A 16,874-nucleotide genomic window follows, 5' to 3' on the forward strand; every position below is an offset into this window, starting at 1 on the left:
CCCACATCCGCATTTCAAGTACCCACAATCCCCACACCCACGTAGACAGCCAGCACGAGTTTCCCACACGAGGGATGCACGCCAGAGATCAGCCTCGGCGTGGATCTTTTCCGTTGATACTGTCTTATCATGTGAGACGTAATATCCTATATGTGTACACTGGAGGCATGCGTTTTATAGTTATATTTATTTCTTCGCCTATTATAAGAGTCGAAAATCATTTTTTTTCTCATTCTCTCACTCTCTCAAGTACACTCTCTGTGTAAATATCTTTCCATCCTTCTTTATCTCTCTTTCTCTCTCATTCCCGCTCTTTCTCACTCTCGCGACTCTTTGTCTATATAATTTGTCTATATACCTCTCTTTATATCTCTCTTCACCCTCCCCCCTATCTATATTTCTCTCTTTCTCCATCACTCTATTTCACACTCCCCCTCTCTCTCTCCCTCTTCGTTCCTCCCAAACTCCCGCCTTACTCTTCCACACAAACTCTCTCCCTTCTCACCACCCCTTTCTCTCTCTGTGTGACTTTTTCTATCTCTTCCCCTCCCTCTTTCTGTCTCTTTCCCTCTCTCTCTTTCTCTTTCTTTTTCTCTCTCTCAGACGCTATCTATCTCTCCCTCAGACGCTATCTATCTCTCCTTCCCCCCACCATTTTCTCTCTCTGTCTCTGTACTCTCTCTCCTCTCTTTCTTTCCTTCTCTCCCCTTCTCTCGCCCTCTCACTCTTTCACTGCTCCCCCCCTCTCTCTCATTATCTCACTTCCTTCTTCCTCTTCCTCATTCCCTTCGCGTGCTTGCTGTTCTCGTTGATCCTAACGATCCACTGCTATCCACTCCATCCATGAGAAGTTGTTCAACACCTGTACACACCTGCCACTGATTGGGAGTGGTGTAACCTTCTGATTCAGTATGTTGGGAAATTTTACGACTGAAGTAGCCTTGAGTGCTGCATTTGTGTCATAGTGTTAATAATATGCGATGAGATATTTATTTAACTGCGCGAGTGGGAGACATTTTCATACCGTAAGCATGAAAGTATATGGATAAATCAATTAAAAATAATCATATTTGCATACCTCGAAACAATGTTACACAGACAGCAAGACAAAAGCACTGTAGCGTGTCGCTAACAATGGCGCCCACCTTATACTGGTTAAAACGAACAAGGTTAGCATTTAAGGAGGATCACGTATTAACTACAGCGAAACAATTAGGCAAACTACGTAATTCAAACCTCATTATAAGTTAGATCTTTATTGTTTTTGATGCAGTATTGTGGACAGAATGGATATTCCTTAGGTATAAAAGAAACTATAGACATTTAAAGTATATGCTTTGCTAAATAAATCAATCAATAAATAAAATAAGATAAAATAAAAGCAGAGCATCCACCCTAGACATCTGGTTTCCTAAATCTCAAAATAACCACATGTAGGCCTACTTACCTAGATCACTTGAAATGCGAATATGGGTATGCGCACTGGGTATTCTGTATGTAATCTGATGTTAATTAGACTAAATTGCGGACACTGCAATAGGAACAGGTAATATCCATAACAAAAAAGGGCATCCAGTCAATCTTCTGTTCATTTTGTAGCAACAGGCATCCTCTAACATCTCGGTGGCGCCAGACGTTCGGATGCCGCTCGGATGGTCATCCTCTGACGTGGAGGCTGCAACCCAGGTCACTGCAGCATCGCCAGCTGTTTCAGTAAGACATGTAGAGGCAAATTCTTTAAAAAGTGTCATAAGCTTGTTTCCGCTCGGGATCGAACCGAGGACCTTGCGCGTGTGAAGCACACGTGTTGAGAGAAAACCATTCAAAACATTCTTTTTTTCAAGGATGATTATTAATGAACACCGGGATCGGCAAGGGCAAAAATAAACATATGGTGCAAAAGGAGAAAAAACAAGAAAAAATACCTGCGGCTCTTTCTAGAACTGATTTTTACCCTGTTATTGTTTGGTTTATGAGGTAGACAGAGCTGCCCTGTTTATGTAAAAAGAGGAAAAAGAAAAGAATGTTGGGCCTTTGGCTTTCCTCATAAGCACGTGCAACAGACTTTCTCCACTGAAAGCTGATCCTTTTACTTCATTGCTTGCTATATTAAACCGGTTTTAAGAGTTTAAATGTTTTTTTTTCTCGGGTATACAACATTAATTTATTTCATTTATTTATTTATTTATATATGTATTTATATGCATATATGTGTATATATACATATCTATCACACATGCACATACATGTGCATATATATGTATGTGCGCGCGTGTGTGTGTGTGTGTGTGTGTACATATATAAGTATATATATATATATATATATATATATATATATATATATATATATATATATATATATATATATATATATATATATATATATATATATATATATATATATATATATATATATATATACATATGTATACATATATATATATATATACATTTGCATATATACATATATAAATATATATATATACATATACATATACATACATATATATATATATATATATATATATATATATATATATATGTATATATACATACATATGCGAACACTCCCACACACTGTATATAGGAGCATACACGTTGTACACACACACATACACACACACACACACACACAGACACACACACACACACGCACACACGCACACACACACACACACACACACACACACACACACACACACACACACACACACATTATAAATATATATATATATATATATATATATATATATATATATATATATATATACATATATATGCATATATACATGTTTATATTTAAGACTTAAAATCTCTTTCTTTCTTTAACCACATTTAGTGATATTTGTATTTATTTTTATTATCGTTATTATTCTCTATGAGTCTCTCTCCCTCTCTTTCTCTTTCAACTACTATTATATCAGAATATTAGACAATGCAAAATCCCACATTTCTATCGTGTGTGTAAATATATATACATGTATATATATATATATATATATATATATATATATATATATATATATATATATATATATGTATATATATATATATATCCATATCCATATACATATGTGTCTATATACATATGCGTGTCAATATATATACATGTGTGTGTGCGTGTGTGTGTGTGTGTGTGTGCACATGTGTAAATAAATATATATTTATATAAGAGAGAGAGAGAGATTCATGAATATAAATGCTCAATATATATATATATATATATATATATATATATATATATATATATATATTGATATTGATATTGATATTCATACACACACGAGTGCGTGCTTGCGTTGTTATATGATATTCTTGAAAAAAAAAATCTGTTGAATCCGCTCGGGATCGAACCGAGGACCTTGTGCGTGTGAAGCGCACGTGATGACAACTACACCACGGAATCATTGAATATGTATGTCATAATTACGAATAATACCTGTTATTTCTAACCACCTGTGCAAAACTCCGATTTCAGAGAGAAAATCGTTCAACACATTTTTTTTTTCCAGGGATGATTCCCAGAAGTGAGCGAGGACCGGAATGAAACATGTTGCAAAAGGAGGAGAAAACACAAGGGGAAAATACTAGCAGCTCTCCTGCAGTGCAATTGTTAATCCCCATCTGCATCCCTCAAGAACTGATTTTTTTTTTACCCTGTTATTGTCGTTTTTTTCATCGTTGAAAACAGCAATGATTGACTTTCTTTTAGTAGCTAAGCCGATCCTTTCACTTGGTATACAACATAAATAACGCACACACACATGTGTATACATATGTGTATGTATGAGCCTATGTACAAGCCTCCTCTCTCTCTCTCTGTGTGTATTTACATAAATGTTTATATATACACACAATAAACTAGCAATCTTTTTTATCATTATCTTTGAAATAACGCTAACAGTATCTCGTTCTTTCTGTTTCCTCTGTCACACTCTCGTTTTATTTCTCTCTCCCTTTATTCTCCTTTCGCTCTCCTCTCGCGGTGTGTCTCTCTCTTATCAACCAGCATTTGCATTAGAATATCAAAGAGAAACTTGGTGATACAACCAGAAGAACGATACCTTTGGCCTTATTGCATGAATTATTGCAGTTGAATGAATGGCCGATAATTTGCAAGGATTCCTCGCCATTTCCAATTGGGCAACAGGAATGGGTTGGGAGAGGCATTTATCTAACATATGTGTGTATTCGTTTGTGTGCGTGTGTGTGTGTGTGTGTGTGTGTTTGTGTGTGTGTGTGTGTGTGTACGTGTGCGTGTGCATGTGCGCGCGCGCGCGCGCGCGTGTGTGTGTGTGTGTGTGTGTGTGTGTGTGTGTGTGTGTGTGTGTGTGTGTGTGTGTGTGCGTGTGTGTGAATGTGCGTGTGTGAGATACCGACGATGATTATATAACGTTGGTGATTCGACAATCATGGTGATAATAATGTGTGGTGATAGTAATAATCACTAGCATGATAAAGACAAAATGTGAAATTAAGGCGACCGTGCACCACGGAAACATAGCATAATACGTAGATTTTGTTGTATTAGATTTGTATAGTGTTTTTGTAGGTTATGCTACATATGTGTGAATTCATGTGTTATATTTCTTACTCTCTCTCTCTCTCTCTCTCTCTCTCTCTCTCTCTCTCTCTCTCTCTCTCTCTCTCTCTCTCTCTCTCTCTCTCTCTCTCTCTCTCTCTCTCTCAATGGAGTCTATGCAATCTATTGTTATGCATCAATGATCTAATGAATATAGTTTTAAATAAAATATTTTATAATCATTGTAGCAATAAGGTGTGTACATTCTTAGAATGGTCTATGTCTACCATGGGATAAAATCAATAGACATTGGAAAATGATACAAGCAATAAATAAATATTCTAATGTGATGTGTTATCATACGCCTTTAATCACACTCATATTTCATTCCCATCAATTTAGATGAAATTATCAACCTCGCCCTGTCCCCATTCCTTTAAATACCCAAAGATAATAAAATCAGGGTTGGGTGCCCCGCCCTCGCAAGGACTGTCTCTAAATTGCCCTCATGAAATGCGGAAAGCAATACGGAAATTTTACATTTGTTCAACATATCATAATTGGTAATGGTATGGAAAACTTGCCTGAAACTATTCAACATGGTTTAAACGTTGATTAAGCCGCTTCCTCCTTGCTTCCCGCAGTTTTCTTCGGTGAGGACAGATGGCCCCGCGCCTTCACAACGGACGCCGCATCCGTCCTTCTCTCACCTTTGTAAATTTCTTTTTTAAAAGTAAATTCTGTGGATTCAAATGCACGCAGACAAGACAAGCGGTTGTGATAATGATGATTTAGGATTAAACTAAAATTTGCTGCTAGTGTGTGAGATACTTCATGACTATCCGGTGGGCAAGGAGAAAGACTGAGAGCGAGATTGAGTGGTTTATATAAATGCGTTTTGCAATTCACAATGTATGCGCACACACACACGCACACACACACACACTCACACATGATTATTACAGCACTGATAATATAGAATAGTAATTACAATAATGGTGATAAAAGGGATGGCATTATAATGATATGATGATAATAACACTGCTGCCAGTAATAATAAGAAAGAAAGAATGAGTGAGAGGAGGGGGAGAAGAGAAGGAGAAAAAGAGGGGGAGAGAGGGAGGAGATGGGGGGGGGGGTACTGATATATAAAAAGAAAGAGAATGTGTTAGCGAGGGAAGGAGAGATAGAGAAAGGGGGAAGGATGAAGAGAGACAAAGGGGATAGACATGAAGAGGGAGAGAAAAGAGTGTAATTTTTCCTTATTTAAATATTAGTGACGGAAATTTTCGCGGCTAATTTGCTCTCTTTCTTAACAGACATTTGAACGTAAACAGAAAAGTAAACCAATGAAAAAATATGCAGTGTGGGATAAAGTCAGATAAGCAAACAGAAATAAAGATGAAAATGATGATTGTATAAGAAATTTAGAGTAACACGGATTTGTGCATAATTTAATTTTTTGGTCTCCGTCGGGGATCGAACCCGAGTCTGTCCCTTAAGAGGCGACCGTGCTAACCACTGCACGACAGTGACATCGGGCAAGAGATGAATTTAGTTGTACTGTATTTGCATAATATATGAATTCATGTGTTTTTCTTATGTTATCCTTTCTTTCTCTCTCTCTCTCTCTCTCTCTTCTCTCTCTCTCTCTCAGACCTATCGAATTAAATAATGTTATAGACCTCTTCATAACTTCTCTGTTCTTGGTTCAATTTAAATATCTAATCATAACTAAATCAGGGCTTGGGTGCCCTCGTGAGACGCGGACAATACTCCAATTTCACATTTGTTCAGCATAACTCAGTATCAGCAATGATATGGAATACTTGCCTGACACTATTTTACATGGTGTCAAATGGTTGAGCCGTTTCCTGCTTGCTTTCTGCAGTTTTCTCTTCGATAAGTACAAATGGCCCCCGCGCCTTCACAGCTGACGCGATGACAACAAAGGTTGAGCGAGCCATGTGTATATAAAAAATACTTAAATTACGTGATAATATATTCATTAAATGGTTCAGATTATTGTAATAGTTATTGTATATTATTGCCACAGTGGATTATCAAGATTAGGTATATTAATAGGTAAATATTAGTTCCAAATAATACTAATACTACTAAATGATGGCAAAGATAATTACAATTATGATAAACAATGGTAATAACTAATAATGCTGATAAAAGTGATGACATGATATTAATGACAATGATGATAATAAAGATAGTCCAAAACATACTGCTGTCAGTAATAATAACCATAACAGAAAAAAGTTAAAGTGAGAAAGAGAAAGAATAACAGAGAGAAGAGGGAAGAGAGAGAGGGTGATGGGGAGGGCTAAAGGGATAAATAGAGGGGGTGTTATTGAGAAATAAAGATAAAGAGAGTGTGTTAGTGAAGGAAGGAGAGAGGGAGAGAGACAAAAGGTGGTGGGGTGAAGAGGGAGAGAAAGGAGTGTCATTTTTCGTTATTTGAATTTTAGTGATGGAATGCTTTGGCAGCCAGTTTGCCTTTGAACTCTCACCCTTTTCACACGCACACACGCACACACACACACACACACACACACACACACACACACACACACACACACACACACACACACACACACACACACACACACACACACACACACATACACACATACATACACACATACACACACACACACACACACACACACACACATACACACACACACACACACACACACACACACACAAATGAGCGTAAACAGATCAGCAACCAAACCAAAGTAAAAAAAATATAAAAGAAAATAATAAATAAATAACAATAACTGTCAAGTAAGAGGATAGAGTCAGATAAGCAACCAGAAATAAAAATAGAAATATTGAATTATGCAAATCTAGAGTAAAACGAATTAGTGCATCGAAGTAAAACGAATCAACTTTAGTCTCCGTCGGGAATCGAACCCGAGTCTGTCGAGACTGTCCTAAGCGCTACACCAGAGACTATAATCATGAAATTAGATTTTATTTGATTTGCATAGTGCTAATGGAGGTTATGCTACATGTATTGGCTGAATTTATGTCTCAATTCATGTGTCTTTTTGTCTGTCTCTCATCAACACACACACACTACTGATACTAATAATGACGGTAAAGATAATTACATTCATGATAATAAACAATTGTAATAACACTAATAGTGAAAAAAGTGATTACATGATATTGGTTATGATGATAATACTGCTGCCAGTAAAAATAACCACAGCTGCTAAAGAAAGAAAGAGAATGAGTGAGAGGAGGAAGGAAAAGGATAAAGAGATGGGGAAGAGGTGGAGAAGGAGAAAGAGAGAGATTCTAAAATGATATTAGAACCACTGCAGTAAGAATAAAGTGATAATGAAGATGAAAAGATGATTATGAAAGAATAGTTAAAGTAATGATAATGAGAATGGAAATAAGGCATAACCAATAAAATAGTGAGAGTAATGATAATAATGATAATGATAATTATTATATGATAATAATAATACTGCTGCCAGAAATAATAATCATACAGGTTTAAGAAAGTAAGTGAGAGGAGGGGGAGAAAGAGAAAAAGATGGAGGAGAGGGAGGAGGGGGGGGGGATAGAGGGAGGGAGAGGGGGTGTTACTGAGATATAGAAAGAGTGATAGTGTGATAGCTAGATAGTAATTTTTCGTAATTCAAATTTTTGTGGGAATACTTTTCGCGGCCAATTTGCTTCTGAACTCTCTCCCTTTCTCTTTCTTTTAAACAAGACAAATCCCATATATGCATTTACAAGCAAGAGGATAAAGGCAGATAAGCAACCTGAAAGAAGGAGGGAAATGTTGATGAGTGAGCAAAGTCTGTCGCTTTAAAAGGCGACCGTGCTAATCACTGCTCTCCGGAGACATACCATGTCGGTTAGATTTTGTTTTATTACATTCGCATAGTGTTTATGTAGGTTATGCTACATATGTTGCGTGTGAATTTATGTGTTATGTTTCTCTCTCTCTCGTTCTCTCTCTCTCTCTCCCTCTCTCTCTCTCTCTCGCTCTCTCTCAATCTAGTCTATGCAATCTATTAATATACGTTAATAATTTAATAATACAGTTCTTAAATAATACATTTATTATTACTGCAGAAATACTGAGTGTACAATCGTAGAATTACCTATGTCTACAATGAGTCAAAAATTAATAGAAATTGGAAAATAATAGAAATAAAATTATTTTTTCTAACATGATATGTTTATTATACGCCTATAATCACACTCATACTCTAGTTCCCATCGATTTAGATAAAATTATCAACCTCGCCATATCCATTCTATTCTTGGCTCTTTTAAATTACCCAGTAATGATAAAATGAGGGCCGGGTGCCCCGCCCTCGTGAGGACTCTCTTAATTGCCCTCATGAGGCGGAAAACGATACTGAAATTTTACATTTGTTCAGGATAACTCTGCATCGGTAATAGTACGGAATTCTTGCCTGACTACTTTACTTGGTGTCAAATGTTAATTTAGCCATTTCCTCCTTGCTTACTGCAGCTTTTTCTTCGATAAGTACAAATGGCCGCCGCGCCCTCACAACTGACGCTGCATCCGTCCTTCTCTCACCTTTGCAAAATTCTTTTCTGAAAGTGAAATGTTCTGTGTCTACAAATGCACACGGACAAGACAAGCGATTCTGGTAAATGTAATTTAGGATTAAATATTTAATGAATAAATTGAGAGCAAACAGAGAGAATGAAAACAAGATTAAGTGATCTGTTTTCCAATTGAACAAGCACACACACACACACACACACACACACACACACACACACACACACACACACACACACACACACACACACACACACACACACACACACACACACACACACACACACACACACACACACACACACACACATACATACACACACACACACACACACACACACACATTCACTAGTAATACTAATAATGATTGTAAAGATAATTACATTCATAAGAAATGCAATTATAATAATAGTGAAAAAATGATTACATGATATGGTATATGATGATAATACTGCTGCCAGTAAGAATAACCACAGCTGCTAAAGAGAGAGAATGTGAGAGGAAGGAAAAGGATAAAGAACCAGGGGAGAGGGGGAGAATGAGAAAGAGAGAGGGAGAAGGAAACAGAAAGAGAGGGAGATATAGAAAGTGACAGTGTTAGCAAGGGAAGAAGAGAGGAGAGAAGGGGGGGGGAGATTGAGGAAAGTCGTTTTTCGTAATTCAAGTTCTTGTGGGATGAATATTTTTCGTGTCCACTCTGCTTATGAACTCTCTCCCTTTCTCTTTCTATAACATATACACGCATATGAACGCATTCAACGCGTTTCTTTCTTTTCACTTGTATTCGCTTTTCTGTTTAGTTTGCGAAGTTTTGTTTTTTTCTCTCTTTCGCATTTATATTTGAATTTGACGATTTTTTTTTCGGTTTTGACGAATATATACGCAAATTTTACATAGGAGAGATATGGCTTGTTTTGACGTCCTACAATGAAATAGGAAAGAATAGAATTTTCATTGACCTATCATGAGTTGCGCATGGCCTACACGCACACACATAAGTACAAACACATATACATGTAAAAATAGAAAAACTGATTGCAACCGGCGGGCGTCTTGTAATTTTAGTGCCCGGGGCTTTTCATGTCTTTCAGCCCCGGGCGAGGTTGCAACCAGAGGGAGCACTTTTGGCTCCCTTTTGCAGATTCGAACTCGCGATCGCGGGTTTCGAATCTGGCGCCCTTACCCTCTCGGCCACGGTGACGAGGGGCAGAAGGAGAGGGTTGGGACAGGCTTTTATACAACATATGTGTTCATCATTTGTGTGCGTGCGTGCGTGCGTGTGTATGTGTACCTGTGTGTGCGCCTACGTTTTATTTATCACCATTATATGACAATGACGATGATGATTCGATAATGATGGCAATAAACTTGACCCACTCGGCCACGGTGGCGAGGGGCAAGAGGAATGTTTTGGGAGAGGTCTCCATGCACCTTGGGTGGTGTGTGTATGTATGTGTGTGTGTGTGTGTGTGTGTGTGTGTGTGTGTGTGTGTGTGTGTGTGTGTGTGTTTCGAATCTGGCGCCCTTACTCCCTCACGAAGGGAGCCGAGGGCAAGAGAAAAGGGTTGGGAGAGGGTTTTATGCAACAGCAGTCGAGTAGAGAATTTAGTCTGTAATCAGATGGCTCGTCAGCTACCTTTGGTGTCAACGTTGACACTATCGAGGTCAACATCTTAAAGTGTTATCATTCACACGCAACGGAAAGGGTCAAACGTGCCAAGTATTAGATCCGAGACTGCATTTCTTGCATGATCTCTCACCTCCTTTTTGTTCCTGCCTCTGCCTCGTGTGAGTGTGTGCCGTTGGGTGTCTTACTCTGTAAAGAAAATTAATGAAAAACAAAGCAATATTTTTCACATACTGCAAATTTATAAGAAGCGATTATGTATTTTGTCATTTACCTCTTTACACATAAAAACTTGATTAAGGTTAGCAGTTTGGTTCGTTAGGAAAACAGAGACAGAAGCGCTTTGGCAGGAAATCTTTGCAAAATCCTTCAGAGATTTTCGTGGAGAAATTCCTGAGGAGGATTATCATGAGCATTTTCGTCTGTTAGCAGACTCCAGGCTTTTCCATATCAGTCTTAGGTGAAAAGACAAACGAAGTAAAACGAAAAAATGTGATAGTAACGTAATAATGGCAGGCGATACTTTGTTATATTTCAACATCCTCCTTGATAGCATGTCATTCTCTCTCTCTTTCTCTCTTTCTCCATCTCTCTGTGTCTTTCTCTCTTTCTCCTTCTCTGTCTCTGTCTCTGTCTCTCTCTCTTCTCTTGCTCTCTCTCTCTCTCTCTCTTTCTCTGTCTTTTCTCTCTCTCTCTTTATCTCTCTCTATCTCTCTTCTCTCTCTCTCTCTGTTTCTCCATCTCTCTGTGTCTTTTCTCTCTTTCTCTCTCTCTGTCTGTCTGTCTCTCTCTCCCTCTGTCTCTTTCTCTTCTCTTTCTCTCTCTTCTCTCTCTCCCTCTCCATCTCTATCTCTCTCTCCCTCCATTTCTCTCTCTCTCTCTCCCTCCATCTCTCTTTCTCTCTCAAACAAATTGCAAAAGGAACAACGAAGGGAAGAACAAGAAAACAAACGAGTATTCATGTGATTTCATGTCCTTCCCTGCGTTGCTCATTTTGCTCTCTCTCCCCCCCCTCCTTTCCCTCTCTCTCCAACCCTTCCCTTCCTTTCTCCTAGTTACCAAAAGTCTTCTCCTTCCCGTTCTCCATCGTTAGGTTAGGTTAGTTTAAGATGTGAACTATTGTTAAGATAGATGGACATAGATACGTGTTTGTGAGAGAGTGAGAAAAAGAGAGAGAGAAAGGAGAGAGAGAGACAGAGAGAGAGAAACAAAGGAGAGAGAGAGAGAGAGAAAGAGAGAAGTTTGTCAGCAAAAATATGTAAGCAGAATGTAAACTCTGTAGGCACATACTTGTTGCGTTCTTTCAATCAGTATAGACAAATAATTGGAAACAAGAAACAATAATAATAATCATAATAACAATTATAATTATAAGGATGATAATGATTATCATTAATAAAAATAAAAGATGGTATTTTAGCTATCCGTTCTTTGGTAAGTTTAGTACTACATATGAAAGAAAGATAGAGAGAGAAAGAGAGGGAGGGAGAGAGAGAGAGAGAGAAAGAGAGAGAGAGAGAGAGAAAGAGAGAGAGAGAGAGAAAGAGAGAGAGAGAGAGAGAAAGAGAGAGAGAGAGAGAGAGAGAGAGAGAGAGAGAGAGAGAGAGAGAGAGAGAGAGAGAGAGAGAGAGAGAGAGAGAGAGAGAGAGAGAGAGTGAGTGAGTGAGGTGGGAGAGAGAGAGAGAAAGAAAGAGAGAGACAGACAGACAGACAGAGAGAGAGACAGAGAGAGAGAGAGAGAGAGAGAGAGAGAGAGAGAGAGAGAGAGAGTGTGAGTGAGTGAGTTGGGAGAGAGAGAGAGAGAGAGAGAGAGAGAGAGAGAGAGAGAGGGAGAGAGGGAGAGAGAGAGAGAGAGAGAGAGAGAGAGAGAGAAAGAAAGAAAGATCATAACAAATATAAAGCCAGATAGACGAACCGACAGGCACACACCCATGTACACAGACTCACAGCGCAGGCAGGCCGAAGGCAGAGCAGCTGGCATACCTTAGGCGGCACAAGAGATCGAAACGCCAACGGCTATCAAGAATGAAGAGAGAAATTCACAAGAACCTAATAGTACGACTATTACTACTAATGATAGCACTAGCAACAACAATATAAAACAGACACGCGTCTTGTGAATAAAAAATCTAAATAATTGTGAAACACCAAGAAAATAACAGCAAAGATGGCGTCAAATGAAGGCCTGCGCCGATGAGGTCGCAGCCGCGAATTCCGCGAATTATATTTGCAATGAATTGCAAAGTCTTGATATAGCAAGATGGAAGTAGGTAATGGTGGCAGTCATTAATCACGCTCTCACTGTTGTTATTATAACTATTGTTGATATCATTATTATTGTCCATGTTATTATGAACGTTTTTGTTTACATATATATAAACCCTTTTTTTTAAAGGTACGAAAGCTATGACATTATTGATATTTCTATATCTTTGTCTTTCCTTCTGTCTTTCTATCTGTCTCAGGGCCTATTCAATCTCATATTGTTGCCAATATTCACCATTTTTTTAGAGTCTTAATGTCTACCTATCTATCTCTCTTCGGCGTATTTTCAATGTGCTTCCCTTTTCCCGATTCTTTTCTTCCCATTTTCCTATTGCCTCCGTTTCTTCCCGTTTTCTTCTTCCTGATTCTTTATCTGGCTGATATATTGTAATTCCTGTACTGTTATTATCTTATAACCATCATTACCATTATTTTATAGCTACACAACTAACGGTAATATCATCTATATTTTCATTGTTGAGGTAATTAAGGTGATTGTTGTCATAATCAAGCCATCGTGATTATCACCATTACGTTCTTTATCACAATTGTTATTATCAGTCCATTACTACAATTCTTATTTACATTATCATCATAACGCACCATTATTACTCCATTATCCCTAAATAATTTTCACTTCCATTGTCAATATGATAATTCATACAATACAGTTGCAAAATAGTGCAATAATATTGCTATTTTTTATCACCTTCATCCCCCGTTACTTCATCAACGAGAGTTTTGTTCCTTTCATTCTCTTCCTCACCACCAAATATCATCAAGTACATTATCATTATTATCATCATTATTATAATCTTTAGCATTTCTACCTGGACGTTGTTCGTATTATCATTATCATACTTATTCCACATCATGAAGATGAAGAAGAAAAAAAAACTAGTCTACAGTGGAGCATAAATGCTCTTCGGGATAAAGGTTTGTGCGCCGATGAGGATGCATGCGAGCGATTCCGCGAATTATACTTGCATTGCATTGCAAAGTCTTGATGTAGCAAGAGGAAAGTAGGTAATGGTTGTAATCATTGATATAATTATCATTGTAATTGGTATAACCTGCATTGCTATAATCATTTTTATCCAAATTGTTATTGACAGTGTTGTTTTGAGATCATGGCTTCCATTTTTTTTATACTTATAGCCCCTTCAAACTTGGCAACCAATCTACTTATGTATGCTATATGTCTTTATATATATTGAATACAATCATGAAAGTGAAATACTTTGCTTATTAATACATGCAACATTGGTTGATTCACAAGCGACACTTCCATTCGTGTCAATATTGATCGCCGGTGCTAGAATATTTCATTTTTAGTTGTAGAAAAGAAATTTATATGGAATAAATCTTACTGTGTTCACTTTTATTCTAATCATTTTGTCGTGAGCACAATGAATCTGTGTTTGTCTGACAATCTCTTTCCCTCTCCTTTTTCTATCCATGTTCACCTCTCTCTCTCTTTCTCTCTCCTCACCTCGCACACGCACACGCACGCGCGCTCGCACACACACACACACACACACACACACACACACACACACACACACACACACACACACACACACACACACACACACACACACACACACACACACACACACACACTCACACACACACACATATGTATGAGTATATATATAGATATAAATACACGTATATGTATATACGCTGAAGATACGGGGATGTGAAAAGAATACCCGCCCTGCGCAGCGTGGTTGGGTTTGGCCCTTTTCCTTCCTGTGAAAGAGAGAGAGAGAGAGAGAGAGAGAGAGAGAGAGAGAGAGAGAGAGAGAGAGAGAGAGAGAGAGAGAGAGAGAGAGAGAGAGAGAGAGAGAGAGAGAGAGAGATTACACAACACAATTATATCTAAAATCTTTGCTAATTTTTTTTATTATTTTTCATAATTGTTGTTATCATGATCAATCCTCTTATTATTATTACTATCATAGTTACTATCAACATCATCCTTTTCTTATCGGTAACAAAATCATTATCATTGTTATACTATTCTTATCATTGGTGGCGTTTGTTCATTGTTGCTATTCTTATTATCATTTTTAGAATATGTCATTATTGCAGTTACCATTACCATTATTATTATCATTATTTTGTATATATTTACTATTACCATCATTATTATTACTACCATTATTATAAATGTTGTCTTTGTTATTGATAATGAAAATTATAACTATCATTATCATAACTGTTAAGTATAGGTAGTAATTGTTATTGTTATGTAAATTGTTATGTTTTGACTAATATAGTAATCACGAATTTTAGTGTGTTTCTTTCGTAAATGATTTTACTATTGCTCCTGATGAATATAACTGTTTATATATATGGATTTCATGAAAATATAGGTTGTAATGTATTTTATTGCCAATAAGACCATTAATAATGATAGGCCTACTTCGTGTTAAAGATCCCTGTCTAGTTGATTGACAAGCGACAATCGTTCGTTTTCTATCCTTCGCGTCTAATTCCCTTGCAGTTGCTGTAGTATCTTTTTTGTTTGGTTTGGTTTGGTTTAAGGACGAAATGTACGTAGACTAAATGATAGTATTTCCCTTGATGAGAAACATTTTTTTCAGATTTTTTTTTTCTTTTTTTAGAAAAAAATGAATAGTCCCTATGTGTCTACCTCTCACTCTCTCCACCTTTCTCTCTCTATATAAAAAGTATGTATATCTTCTCTCGTTTTCTTTATCTGTTTCTGTATCTCTCTGTCTAACGCCTCTCTCTCTCCGGGGGCCCGCTCCTCGCTCTCTCTAATCCTCTCTTTTCTCCAGCTCTCTCTCTCTCTCTCTCTCTCTCTACCTGCGCGTATGCGCCTCTCCCTCTTTGCTTACGATAAATATGTTACAGTGTTGAAGAAGAAACTTATATGGATTAGATTTTAACGTTTCCGGTGGGAAGAGATACTGTGTTCACTTCCATTTCCTTTTCAGCAAAGTGAATTATGTGGTTGGGAGTGTTTTTAAATTCCTCTACTTATCTTTTTCTTTCCACTTCTCTCCCCCCTCCTCTCTCTCTCTCTCTCTCTCTCTCTCTCTCTCTCTCTCTCTCTCTCTCTCTTTTTCTCTCTCTCTCTCTCTCTCTTCTCTCTCTCTCTCTCTCTCTCTCTCTCTCTCTCTTTCTCTTTCTCTTTCTCTTTCTCTCTCTCTCTCTTTCTCTCTCTCTCTCTCTCTCTCTCTCTCTCTCTCTCTCTCTCTCTCTCTCTTTCTCTCTCTCTCTCTCTCTCTCTCTCTCTCACTCTCTCACTCTCTCTCTCTTATTGTCTCTCCATCTTTTGCTGATGTTAAATCTATTCGTGGGATTTAACTCTTACTGTTACATTTGTAGGCAGTCAACCTTTAAGAAGATTGTTTCTTATCTTAATACGTTTTCACGATGCTTAGCTTCCATTGTCTTCTGTCATCATGGAAGTTTTAAAATCATTTCAAACTCAAGGTCAAAAACAGCCAACGTCAGCGGAGAGAGAAAGAGAGAGAGAAAGAGAGGGAGGGAGATTCAATATTAGTTATCAATGATGTATATAATATTCTATATCATTGTTGTTTTGATTCTGTTGTTAAAGTAACAACAGAAATTTACGGCCGGTTTGCTAAAATTATGCGAGGGCGATCCAAAGAATATTCGTATATTTGACATGCATAAATAAAGAAATAAATGCATATTTATCAGTCTGGACATGCATATCTGCCCGGCAAATAGATGGTTAAATGTATATCTATCAGATATATAGACAGATATGCCCCCATTTCTGCATCTGTATTTATGAAAATTCATTGGGTCGGGCCTGGCACAATTTTAACAAACCGGCTGATAGTCTAAAACCATTGCATAATTCCTTATGATATTAT

Source organism: Penaeus vannamei, chromosome 11 (genome assembly GCF_042767895.1).
Source record: "Penaeus vannamei isolate JL-2024 chromosome 11, ASM4276789v1, whole genome shotgun sequence".
Classification (NCBI taxonomy): Eukaryota; Metazoa; Arthropoda; class Malacostraca; order Decapoda; family Penaeidae; genus Penaeus; species Penaeus vannamei.